General features: G+C 37.3%; 1 long non-coding RNA gene across 1 annotated transcript; it reads left to right on the plus strand.

Annotated features, from left to right (window-relative positions):
- Window positions 1-318: 318 nt before the first annotated feature.
- LOC129451255 (uncharacterized) lies at window positions 319-3,947 on the plus strand. The gene is made up of 5 exons (XR_008646716.2): window positions 319-2,370; window positions 2,963-3,022; window positions 3,122-3,212; window positions 3,309-3,389; window positions 3,567-3,947. It is a non-coding gene; the product is annotated as an uncharacterized lncRNA (long non-coding RNA).
- Window positions 3,948-13,520: the final 9,573 nt, after the last annotated feature.

The following is a 13,520-nucleotide window of genomic DNA, read 5'->3' on the forward strand; positions in this document are numbered from 1 at the left end:
GGGATGGGAAATCCCTGCTAAACTTTAGGTTTGCCAGATTTTTGAGGCAGAGTGCTTGGAAAGGTAATACACCAAAGTAAACTTGTGAAACATCCAGAAACTTTACGTTTGTGGATGTATATAGGAACTGGTGGAAGTTTCCAGTAATCCTTACAGCTGGTTGTGAGGAGAGGTGGGTGTGAGGTGTGAAGGGCTTTTTTATATGTTAATGACCCACAGGTAGAGGTGTCTTCTTTGTTTTCAGAGCTGAGTGGGGTGGGGTGGGGTGTTAACCATGTCTCTTTAAGACAGCACATACATTATTGTGGTACATAAAAACTGTTTTCTAAATATGTTTATTATTAATATAATTTAATTAGTCTATTTAAGAAACTTAACATCATTCAAAATAACTAAAATTCAATGGACACAATTACAATTTTAATGTGTGAAAATTATGTCTCTGACTCAAGAGAAATGCAACAAATGTTATTTCAGAATATTTATTTCCAACACTTTGAAAACATGTCTCCAACTGCCCTAGGTCAGAATATTGTGCACATTTCTCTCAATGCTGCATACATCGTTTAAAAGAAGCCGTTCAAATGACATCATGTGACACATTTTTGCTAGCTGATGTTGATAAATTAGTCAGTGAAATGTAAAGCTGCTTGATTTTGCTGATGTCTCATGATTTGAAGTTCACTGTTTCTATTGTTATTATAATTCTACCCTAACATTTCATTAAATCTTTTAAAATAGAAACAAAAATATCAAAAGACAGGTCCATAATCTAAAAGACAGTCTTTCACATGTGAATGCAACACATGTTCGGTGATACTGACTGACAAACTCGGGTAAACATATCTGCAGATACCTGTCAGCTACTGTACTTCTAATCCAGAGGTGCCCAAAGTTGGCCCACAATAGATCTTTAATTTGGCCCATCATGCCACGTGAGATAAGGAAAAACAATAAAAGTCATTGACGCAGATGTTCATATTTTTAATTAAACATTTTCTAAAATGTATCATTTTTTGTTGTATTTTTACATTACAAAAATGTAAATTAATATTAAATGCAAGGGATTAAAGTGAATTTTTTTATGTTTCATGCATACTTGAAGGTGTATAAAATGCATCACAAAACTTAATGAACTCGGGTACTACAGGCTAAAAATGAAGAGGTTTTGGCAGTGGCACACAGAGAAAATGATATTTAAAATTGATTGGCAAAATGATTTCTTTTTTTACAAAAAGCCTTGGAAAATAAAACTCCATTAGTTATGCATAAACAGAGTAATGTTTGCTTGTTTATTTTTAAAATATTAGAAAATTATAAATTAGGGGTTATCAGAGCAACTTTAATTTTAATATAACACAACAACGTTTACTTTTGGCCCACGGCCCTCAGTCAGGTTTGGCCCTTGTAAGGAAAATGTTCGGGCACCAATCAATGTGTAGTCTATCTGAGGAGGTAACTTTTAGCATATGATAATGCATGCTTGTACAGAGTCAGACCACATATTATCATGTTTGTCTTCAATCAATCAATTTAAATAAAAGAGATGGGGACTTTATAATATAATAAGGGTCCATATATCACAGTGATAAAAGACATACATGTATTTTTACTTTAACATGAACTAATGCTGAGTTAAGGCATATACTATCATAAACTAATGAAGAGTCATCATTAACATGACATGTTTTTCATTGTTAGTTAATGCATTCATTTACAATAAATTAATTTGAGTTCATGTTGTAATTAAGTAAGTTCAGTAAGTTACATGTCTTAACTCAGCATTAGTTTATATTTACTTATATTTAAGTAAGAATTCATTTAGGTATACGTTCAATGTTTCCAATGATGAGCAGTTAATCCACTAAACCCAAAGATAATTCCTGAGGCATGTTTAAAGAGTTTTGTATTTCATCAAGTAAGTGCTGATTCACAAAGATTATATATTTAAGAAAATCTGAGCATCATTCAAAATAACTGTTAACATGTTTGTCAACTAAACATGTTTTGTCAACGTTATAAACTTTATAGAAATATTTTTTATTAATGACCAAGTATAAAGAACAATGCATAGTGTGAAAACGCGGATTATATAAAAGTATATAATAAAGTGCGAGCAGAGAATCTTGGGCTGGAATGATTGTAGTGCATCCAATGCACCTTGGAAATCGTAGTTTACATCTACAGCAGCATATGCTACAGCAGTGACAACGCCAAAGAAAAGGACTACATTTCCCAGAATGCACCTGCACCCACTCATCTGCCCCTTCAGGTGCGACCGCTTCACCTATGGGCTTGACGGGAAAATTCAAAATCGCGAACCGTTACAGCCTGGACGGTGTCTTTGTTTGCTTGCACATCAACAGTAAGGTAAGTTTGATTTAATTAGTTTGTCTGCATTGCGCTGATCGGATGCCTATTTGTTCATATTATGTTATTTACTATGATTTGTTTTTGTCTTTATACTAGAACTGTTTGAATTTAAAGCACAAACAGTAAAACATTAAGGGTATACATGGTACACAGCGGCAAACATGAGGTTAAAAATACGCGAAGTAACATTCAAACCGGGCTGTTAAAAGAATCAATTCGATGTTTAAATTTTTAAAAACAAAACTTTAAAGAAGCCAAGATGAGACGTTCTTTGCTTAAAACAAACATATCAACAGTAACTTGTGTGTTGGAAATGTTAGCAGCTAGCAAGTGTCTCTCTGCTATTTTAAATGATACACAGACGATCTTTTGTTGTTTAAAAGCTCATTGCTTTAGTGCTGGTAGATGCTGCTTATTTTTCAAGACGGTTTTAATAGCTTTATATTGATTTGTAACAAAGCCAGCTTCACTTTGAGAGAACCTAGATGCTAATTGTAAAGAAGCTTGGAGTCATAATATATTTTAACGTAATGTGTTTGCTGTTCTTCATCTTTTTAAATATGAAGTCTATCCATGTTTGTGTTTACAGAGGTCATGTACACTGTGGTCAACTTTGTGGACGCTGAAGAGGTTTCTGGGTAAAGATGATGTAAGTTTATTCATTCAATTTTAAAAATCAAACAGGTTAAATAGTAAACAGATGTGTTATGATGAATGTGATTTTAATTTTTAATTCTGTGTTTGACAGAAAAATATAATTAAGTAACAGTGGAAGCTAAAACATCAGACTGATCCAGACACTGAAGAAATTGATGTCACTGCAATCTGGCCAAAATGATGTACGTTTAATAATGAAATTATTAAATCAAAGAGGTTAAATAGTAAATAGATGTGTTATGATGTATGTGATTCTATTTTTATTCTGTGTTTGCTAGACAACTATGTTGAAGTAGCCTACTGTAATGCAGCTGCAGAACGTCACAGAGACTCTTGAGGACATCAACACAGAAAATCAAGTAAGAAGTTATGAAGACATTATGAAGTTCTTTGATCATATATTGTTGTATCTTTGTACAGTTAAAGTAAACTTTCTAAAATGTACAACTTTATGTCATTTGATTTGTCGTGTGTGTGTAACTGTATATGTGTATAAGTATTATGCCAAATACTTATGTACTTTTATATTTCCAAAGGGGTCCAAAGAGATGTCTGTCCAGATGAGGGTGCATCAACGTTACCTTTGCTGACAAGTATATGCTTTTAGCAGTTAACTTAACTCAAACCATTTAAGGAAATCGGTTGCCTTGGACCATTAGGTTTTAAAAAACATACATTTGAGTACTTTGAACTTAAGTCTTGTGCAATTATGCACTTATATTTAGGTAGCGTGAACTTAAACAAATTGAGTCACATGCAGTTAAGCACTTATATTTAAGTTCACAGTACTCAAATCTATGTGTTTTAAAACTTGAATGGTTTGATGCAACCGGTTTTCTTAAATGTGAGAAATTACAGTGTTACAGTGAGAAATGTTTGAATAATTCCAAGACAGAGCTCTGTGATTGATTCTACACTGCAAAAAATCACTTTCTAACACTTTTTATCTTGTTTTCAGTAGAAAAACTAAAAATTCTTAAATCAGGATGTATTTTCTTGATGAGCAAAATTACCTTGGAAAGTGTGTCTAGTTTTTAGACAAAAATATACAATTTAAGATAATTTGTGCCTAAACAAGCAAAAATATCTAACATTGGGGTGAGAAAATTGTGTTTTAATTAAGTTTTTAAGATAAAAGAAAACTTAAGATTTTTTTTCTCACACTATTGGAAGATATTTTTGCTTGTTTTAAGCACAATTTCACTTAATGTATGTGTGTGTATTTTATTTATTTATTTATTTTGTCTAAAACTAGACTTATTTTCTTGGGTCATTTTGTTCCTCAAGAACAAGCATTTTAATTTAAATAATATTTGTACTGAAAAGAAGACAAAAATACTATGTAAGAAAGTCATTTTTTGCAGTGTAGGACTGATTTCTTAAGAGCAAGATCAATATAGTTGTTGTTCATTTTATTTAGATATTTACTACATTACAGTGGCAGCTGGTGACTTCTTTTTTTTTGTGAGCACTCGATGCGAAGTTTGTCACAACATGTATATAGCCCGTCATTTGTGTGGTTCTCATTTTCAAAATATGTGTTCTGCGTGTATGTGTATCACGTGTTTTGACTAAACACGTGATGCACGTGGTTTACATGAAGCAACAAACACATATTTTGAAAACACAAGCAACACACATGACACTCCGAACACTTATTTTGAATTTGCAACCCTCGGATGAGCAGTCACGAGCCGCCACTGCTACATTACATTGTACTGCTTTGAATGTAGTTTTCATTGTTGCTTTTATTTTGTTTTATTTTACTCTAATATTGCTTTCTCTGTCTGTATATTTATGAGTTTAAATTGTATTGTTTATGTATGCAACTTTTAATATTTTTGTATTATATTATTTTGTGATTGTGACAATTGTGGATTGTTCAGTTTTTTTTTAAATAAACGTTTCAAACTCAATTCAAGTTTTTATTTTTTTAAGGGTTTTGGGGATGTATATAGTGTGGGGGGGGTTGTAGTCTATCTGCATCGCAGGCAAAGAACCAATCAAGTCACTAAGCTATGAGGGCTTGGGTTGGGCTTAAAACAAAGTGTAACCAATCAAATCATCTCAACTGGAAAGTTTCAAAGTTGTGTCCCAATAGTTGTCAGAGTCTTGGGAGGGGGTTTTAAAAGCAACCAATCAGTGTTGAGATTAAACACCAATGGGGACACTAGAATTGTGCAAAGGTGTGAAATTCCAGTACCTCTGTAGGTGTGAAAGTGGCCCCTGCCAAAATCTTCAATGGGATTACTTGCCATGGCAACAAATGGCTGCATATTCCACGGGGATATCCCCTCAGCAAGATACATCCGAATTGGTATCATTACGGGAGTTTCCTAACTTGGTGGAATTAGTAGTTTACCCTCAGTGGAACTAGTAGATACTCCCGAAAATCAGTGGTGTTTACAGGAGTTTCCTAGTACGGATACACCTCTTTTCATGCAGTGTGAATTGTTTGTATGTGCGCTCACGCAGATGCATGTTTTTACAGTTATTAAGTAATCATGGTTAGGGTTTTAATGACGCGCTTGCATTAATGACATCAGTTTTAAGAAGGTTGCGGTCATGACGGTGTTGCTCTTGTTCTTTTTTGTCCACCAATCAAGGGACTTGTTATAATGAGTAAAAAATTAACAAATAAAAAATGAGTAAACTAATGCCCCCCCCCCCCCGATACTATCGTGTATCGCCGATCTCACAGGCTGACGATAGGACAATCTCAAAATGGGGCATATCGCCCAACACTACATGTCGTCAGATGTGTTCATGTCCATGGTCATTTCCTGATGCCACATCTTGTGCCTCATTGCTTTTAGCAGAAGTTTCTTGGTTGTTTGTTCCAAGGCTGTCCTCTCCAGTCAATGTTTTTTCTTTATGAGCTTTAGTGCAGTGGTTTAAGTGGTACCACGTGTTGCTGCCTTCCACTCGGACTGCTGTTGGGGTAGAGGCCACCACTTTATATGGTCCTTCCCTTCTGGCTTCGTTCCATTTCCTCCTGAAAACCCTCAGATAGACTTGGTCCCCTTGGACAATTGGACATGTAATCTCTGTCTCCTCACTCGGCTGCTTTCTCCTTTCCTGCACAAAAATAGCTTTATGGATAGCAGTTAGTTTTTTCATGTAGGACCTTAATTCCATTTGCAATTGCTCTAATGGAGGCCCAGAATATGGACCTCTGCAGTGTGGTGCGGGCATAGGTCGACCTGTAAGCATTTCATGCGGTGTTAGATGTGTAGATCTGTTAGTTTGCATGCGATAGCTCATTAGTGCAAGAGGTAAAGCATCAATCCAGTTAAGTTTAGTACTAGCACATATTTTGTTGAGTTTTGCCTTAATGATTCCATTGGCTTTTTCAACCATCCCTTGAGATTGTGGATGATAAACACATCCCAATCTTTGTTTTAATCTTAAATGTTGTAGTACTTGTTTTACTGTTTTTTGAATGAACGCTGATCCATTATCTGAACTTATTTCTGATGGTATTCCGAATCTAGGAATAACCTCTCTTGTCAGAAATTTGATTACTGTTCCGGCTCCTTCGTCAGCCGACGGTACAGCCTCCACCCACCGACTAAACCTACAAATAACAACAAGCAAATATTTCTTACCCTGCACTCTCTTGATCATATCCACATAATCCATAACCAAGTGTTTAAATGGTCCCTCTGGTACCGGAATATGACCTATTGCTGTTGTTATTCCTTTTCTGACATTGTACTTGGCACAAATTTCACATGTTGACAAAAACTCCTCAACTGTTGCATACAAGTATGGAGACCAATATCCTTGTTCTTTAATTTTTCTAATCACTTCTGCTCGAGCACAGTGGTCAAATCCATGCGCGTCTGTGATTAGAACATTTAACAGTGCTGTTGGTGCAACAATGTGACCTTCATGCGACCGCCAAATGTTTTGGGAGTCTTTTGTGGCCCCTCTTTGGTGCCACATAGATTGCTCATATGGTCCTGCCTGTTGTTGGATCCGAGCAATATCATCAATGGTTGGGTTGGGTTCAATAAGAACTTCTGGAGCTATTATTGCCACCTGACACCCGGAGGCCTTTTTGGTCTCTAAATCTGCTGCATTATTACCCTTGATGACATAACTATTTCCTTTTTTGTGAGATTGACATTTGATAATGGCCAGTCTTTTTGGCAACATCATAGCTGAGATTAATTCAACTATCTGTTCAGCATGTTGAATAGGTGTGCCATCACTTCTTTTGAAACCTCTTTGTTTCCATACTGCCCCATAGTGGTGACACACGCCATGGCTATAGGCTGAGTCTGTCAGAATGTTTGCTGTTTGCCCTTTTGCCAATTTGCATGCTGCTGTAAGAGCTTTTAATTCTGCCAATTGAGCGGAGCACGGCTGTGCGCAGTGTTGGGACAGTACAGACACAAAATCCTCTCCCTCTTTTTTCACTACTGCATAACCAGTGTGAATTCCTGAATGATCCCTGAAACTGGATCCATCCACAAAGTAAGTGACTTCTGCTTCCGTAATTGGAACAGATTCGAGGTCGGGTCGTAACCTGGTGAATGCTAACGAGTCAGCAACACCTTCATGTGGCTCACCTTCATAAGCCAAAGGAATCAATTCTGCAGGATTCACCGTGTTACACCGTTTAATTGTTACATCTGGATGTGTTAGTAGTAACGTATATGCCAACATACAGGCTTGTGTCAAAACAAATTTTCCCTGTTCAATTAACTCTGCAATTTTGTGATGGGTATATATGATAACTGTATACCCCATAGTTATTGAAGAGGCCTTTTCATATGTCTGAAATACTGCTGCAAGACCTTGCTGATAACAAGGTGGATATCCTTGTGCTACATTGTCTAGTTTAGTACTGTAGTATGCTATTGGTTGCTTTTTCCTACCACTGCAGGTTTCTTGCATTAATACTGCAGAAGCATATCCATCAGCTCTGTTGGCAACAAACAGGTGGAAGGGTTTAGTATAATCAGGTGTACTTAAAGCAGGTGCTTTTTGAAGCTCCTGTTTAATTGACTCAAAGGCTGCTAATGCATCTGTAGTCCATTTTAAGGGAGCACTAAGATTTTGTAGCCCAGCCTGTTTCATAATGTCTCTCAATGGTGCTGTTCTGATTGCATAATCTTCTATCCAATCAGCATTGAAACCTGTCATGCCCAAAAAAGTCATCATCTGTCCTACTTTTTGTGGCAATGGTGCTTTACTTATGCCTTCTAGGTGTGCTGTGGCTATGGCCTTTGTTCCATATGAGATTAACCTCCCTAAATATTCCACCTGTGGCTGGCAATATTGTAGTTTGGTTTTGGATACTTTATGACCTCCTTGAGCTAGTTTAGTCAGTACCGTTATTGAGTCTCTATGGCATTGTTCCAGTGATGTTGAACAAATCATCAAATCATCCATGTATTGCAGCAAAGTGCTGTCTATTATGAGATCTTTCAAATCAGCTTTGAGTACCTGATTAAATATTGTTGGTGACATTTTGAAACCCATCGGTAATTTACAATATGAATATTGTTTACCAGCATAAGTAAATGCAAACAAATATCTACTTTCCTCAGCAATTGGTACACTGAAAAAAGCAGAACATAGATCAATCACAGTGAAGTATTTGGCATCAGGGGGGACATTTGTTAGCAGAGTGTGTGGGTTTGGCACATCAACTTCACTATCCTCTACTATGTCATTTATTGCTCGTAGATCATGTACGAGGTGCCATTTAGTTTTGTTTGCTTTAAGTACAGGATAAATTGGAGTATTACAATAGCTGTTTGTTTCAAAAAGTACCCCAGTTTTCAATAATCCTTCAATAGTAGCCCTTATACCCAATTCAGCCTCTGGGCATAATGGGTATTGTGCTTTCCTGGGAAGGCAAATGTTTGGTTTAAGTTTCACTTTCACTGGGCTGGCTGATTTTACCAAGCCCACATCTGTTTCATATTTGGACCACAGCTCTGGTGGGACTTGTCGTTCCACATCCTGTAGTAATTCAGCAGTATAACTCTCTTCTGTTTCAAGTTTTGTCATCATTTGAATTTGTTTCTGCTGATTAATAATTACTGCCTGAGGAATTCCTAACAGTGAGGTTCCATACAGAATTTTAATGTAATTTTTATCAGCAGAATGAAAAATCAATGGGATTTTCTGTTATCTCCCATTGACTTTGTGAAGCCTTTTTCAGCATTTCCAATTTTCCCCTACATACAGAGATATATGTGGTACAGAATCAGCTATAGTAAACCATTTGTTTGTGAAGTCATTCACCTTTAAGGTTATAGCTGCTCCCTGTTTGCCTATTATGATAGAATCTGAAATTAACTCAATTTGTTGCCCTTTGGTTTCTTCCTGCCATCTCGTTTCAAGTTCTGTACTTCTTAAAGGATCATACATCATTGCACAATGGAACTGTGACTTTGGTATTTGTGCATCAGGAATCTGTGCTTCAATGAATTTACCCCATTTATCAAGTGCTTGTTTAACCTCATTCTCAATCTGTCCTAACCAGTACACATTAGCTTTTGGCTCAGAGATCATCATTTGAGTTCCTTTTATATCCACATACACTCCCTCTGCAGAACACCAAATTTTAAGACCCAATTTACACAAAGCATCTCTTCCTAAAAGGTTAATAGGAGTCTGGTTTGATATCAGGATTGGTAAGGTCACACGGTTGTTTTTAGTTTGTAGACAAATCGGAGCGGTCATTGGAATTAACTGAATTTGTCCCGAGAATCCTATTGTCTTTACAAATTTGCCAGACATGGGGAGATGTGATGCATAATTTGAATTTACACATGTATAAACCGCTCCTGTATCTACCATCATGGGTATGTTTTTTCCTTCTACTTTAACCTGTAAAATTGGTTCTTGATTTGCATTAGTGGTTAAAATTGGTAACTGACTCTCCCCAATAGGATTCTCTGGGCATCCCTAAAAATCTGGGTTTTTACCTACCCAGGGGTTCACAGGACCTCTCACAGACCTCTGCCAATTCTTCCCCCTTCTACCCCCAGGGGACTGGATCCATGAATGGCTCGGACAAGCACTCTTCAAATGACCTTTTTCTTTGCACCCCCAACAGATGATGTCAGAAAGTCTGTCTGTTCCTCTCCTGTCCCCTTGTGGTGGATTTTTTGTCCACCCCATCGGCCCTGGCTGTTGATTGTATACATTGATGATGGGCACGGGGGTCTGGTGTGCATTAGGAGGGTTTGTTGCGGGAGGGGTCGGCTGAACAACTGGTGGAGGAGAAGTCACAGGAGCCATCATTGACATCTGGTTGTGTTCGTCTTTCTGCATGGCTGCTTGAATCTTTCTCTTGTTTTTGTTTGAAAGTTCTTCCAGCTGTAACTGTGTCAGGTTTCTTCGCAGTTCTTTCTCTTGCGTTTTCAGTTTCTGTTCATTTTTTCTGAATAAGTCCACAGCATGAGACACATGGTCACAAAACTCTTTGTGTGATTTAGAGTTTAGACCTACCACATCTTCTAGTTTGCTTTTTACAGTCTGTGGCATAGCATCCACTATGGCATTTCTAAAAAGGGTGGTCATTAGAGGATCCCCCTCGGGGTCTCCCTCAGTCTCTTGTTTCCATCTCTTTAATTGTCTTTGAACGTAAGTAAGGGGATTTTCTGTTTCCCCCAGTTCCTCCCCCTTCAGTGCCTTGGGGTCGATTCTGGTTTCATACTCAGTTCGTAAAACTCGCCACACTTCGGGGCGGTACGCATCAAAAACAATTCCATCCATGTCGTAGGAATTCACGGCTCTGTGTAAATTAGCGTCTTGGAGGATCTGATCAGTCTTAGCTCCCCCTACGATCTTCGCTAGAAGGGCTTTGATGTCTCCAACTGCAATCAGCTTTCCAGCTAATTCCTCCTCCAGAATCCTGATGAACTTGCCAGCCCCCTCGTGGATATCCGGGAGTCGGTTGACGAGTCCTTGAAGATCCTGTGAAGCCCAGGGGACGTAGTTCCCTTGAGCTCCTTTAATTAATATGGGGAGCTGTTTTGTTAAAGGTCTAAGTGATTTTTCTTCCCCGCGTGACCATTTCCCCACATCAACCAGGGACTCCGCTCTCTCTTCGCCCTCCCTGCTTTTTTCATGTGTTTCATCAAATAAACATTCTTCTTCAATTACTGCTCTTTCTAGTAAGTTCTCTTTTTTACTCTCTTGTTTTTCTTTTTCTCCCTGCTCATATGATTGCTTTGCACTTGGTGTTTTTATGTTATATTGCGTTTTCATCTTTTCTAGTGCAGTTCGTGCTTGTTTGTAACAGTCTTACTGTAATGTTTTTTCTTTTGTTGCAAGAGCTGATTTGGTTTTAGGTCTTACAACTGGCTCTCTCTCCTCTTCCTCATCATCTTCTATTTCCACAGTTCCTTTCATCTGCATCTCACCAAAAATCTCAACAGTTCCCTTGAGCAATGGAAACTGACCCTCAGAGCTCAAATAAATAGGGGGGTATGCATATTTTTGTTCCTAAGCCTTGGTTTCTTGTTCCAAGTCTTTCAACAGCCTTCTGGCCTGCTTTAAGTGTTTACGTAGACTTTCCCCTTCTTTTTTGAACAATGCTAAAATCTCCTGCTCCCTTTCACATTTTTCCTCTTTTTTTTGTTTTTCTTACTCATCTCTTTGGTTTTGTAATTTTTAACCAATGTTTCCATCTCCTCACACAATGCCACATCAAAAGTCCCCTCTTCTGGCCATCTGGTGACCATGTTTTTTGTACGTTTTTGCCATTTTTTAGACACTTTATTTATAAGATCCTTACATAATGGATACTTTGATCCCAAAGTTTCAACAGGACTGAATGCCTTGTCTTTATTCATAATACAAAAACCCTTAGTACACTTTGTGGGTTTATTGAATTTTATACGTTCAATTGTTTATTCTCCTATACGTCCCCACAGGTTTTTATGCTTTGAAAGGAGATTGTATAAAATGTTTTCCAATCCAAAACATATCAAACAACAATATCAGCCATCTTTATTTCTTAGTTAAACCTTTATTTTTCATACAGAAACTTTGTTTTGACCAAACCTTCAGTAAGAAACTCGCATTCGTATCAATCCCTTTATTTATTTTTGGGCTACCTTCATTTTTAGGGCTCATAACGCACACTCTAACCCTTTATTATTTTTAGGGCTTATACAGTCAGTCTGTTGTCCCTTTATCTACAGGGCTCATCAATCATAAGTATCCCTATGTATATAGGGCTTATCAGACATTCATAAGTATCCCTATGTATATATGGCTTATCAAACATTCCCCCTACACCCACCAGACAGTAATTACACACACCCCTTTTTCAGCCCAAAGGCCTGTCCAAGGGAAACGCTCTCACTGCCTGCCAGATGCAAAGTTTATTTAACAGTCTCACTGCAGCTTGCAACCTCACTCAAAATTCCCACGCTCACAGACACAGAGTACTCCAACACTTAAAACCGAAAAACCACACAGTTTAACTTATACACTAAAAACCATTAATCATTTTACCTCCATCCATATGATTAATAAACAATATACAGATAAACACTGTATATCAACTCGTAATATTGATAACACTTCCTCCACACAATATTACCTTATGTGTCAATAGCACTTCCTCGACAAGTTACATAAACAATATACAGATAAACACTTCCTCAACACTGTATATTACCTTATGCAACAATAACACTTCCTTGACATGACACATAAACAATATACAGATAAACACTTCCTCAACACTGTATATTACCTTACACGCGTTCTCTTCACTTACAAATCTGTGTCAAATCACTATGGTCATAATAGCCAACCCATCAGTAAGTCAATACAGATTCATGCATGCATGCCTTTGTTAAATTGTACCCTTGAAATCAAAACCCCTTTCACATATATGGTTCTTAAATTTAGAAGAGCTTAAATGTCTCACCACTTTGGGCAGTTCTGGCAAACAACACAAACCTAATTAATAAGCAAAAAGTGCTTACCTTAGTATATGGCCATTCTTGTTTGTATTGTTCGTCAGGTCCGCCCAGGTGGTTTGGTACTTCAGCCCTTTTCTATCCTGTTTGTGACGCCAAAATGTTGTGGTTTCCCTTTTTCAGATGAAACAATCTTCAATCTTAGGTTTTGATTTCAAAGATGGACTTTATTGTCAGCAAAATAAAGCTGTGAGGAGATCTTTCAAGATCCACTAAAGTTTTACTGTACCCCAAGTGGTATATATAAGGTGGCCTCCCCACCCCATGTACTCCATATATGGTCTTATATTCAGTAACATATGGTTTGTATCATATGGAAAACATATGGCATCACTTTGTCAAGAGTACAGTACGTCTTTTGTCTCGGCCTTCGACATGTAACAACCTTCGCCATGTATAGGAACATACTGCAATGCATGCTGGTAAATTTCATACACACACTGGTGAACTATGGTTATATTCATATAGAAAACATAATGGTAAACACACACTGGTAAACTATGGTTATATTCATATAGAAAAACA

The sequence above is a fragment of the Misgurnus anguillicaudatus genome, chromosome 8 (genome assembly GCF_027580225.2).
Source record: "Misgurnus anguillicaudatus chromosome 8, ASM2758022v2, whole genome shotgun sequence".
NCBI lineage: Eukaryota > Metazoa > Chordata > Actinopteri > Cypriniformes > Cobitidae > Misgurnus > Misgurnus anguillicaudatus.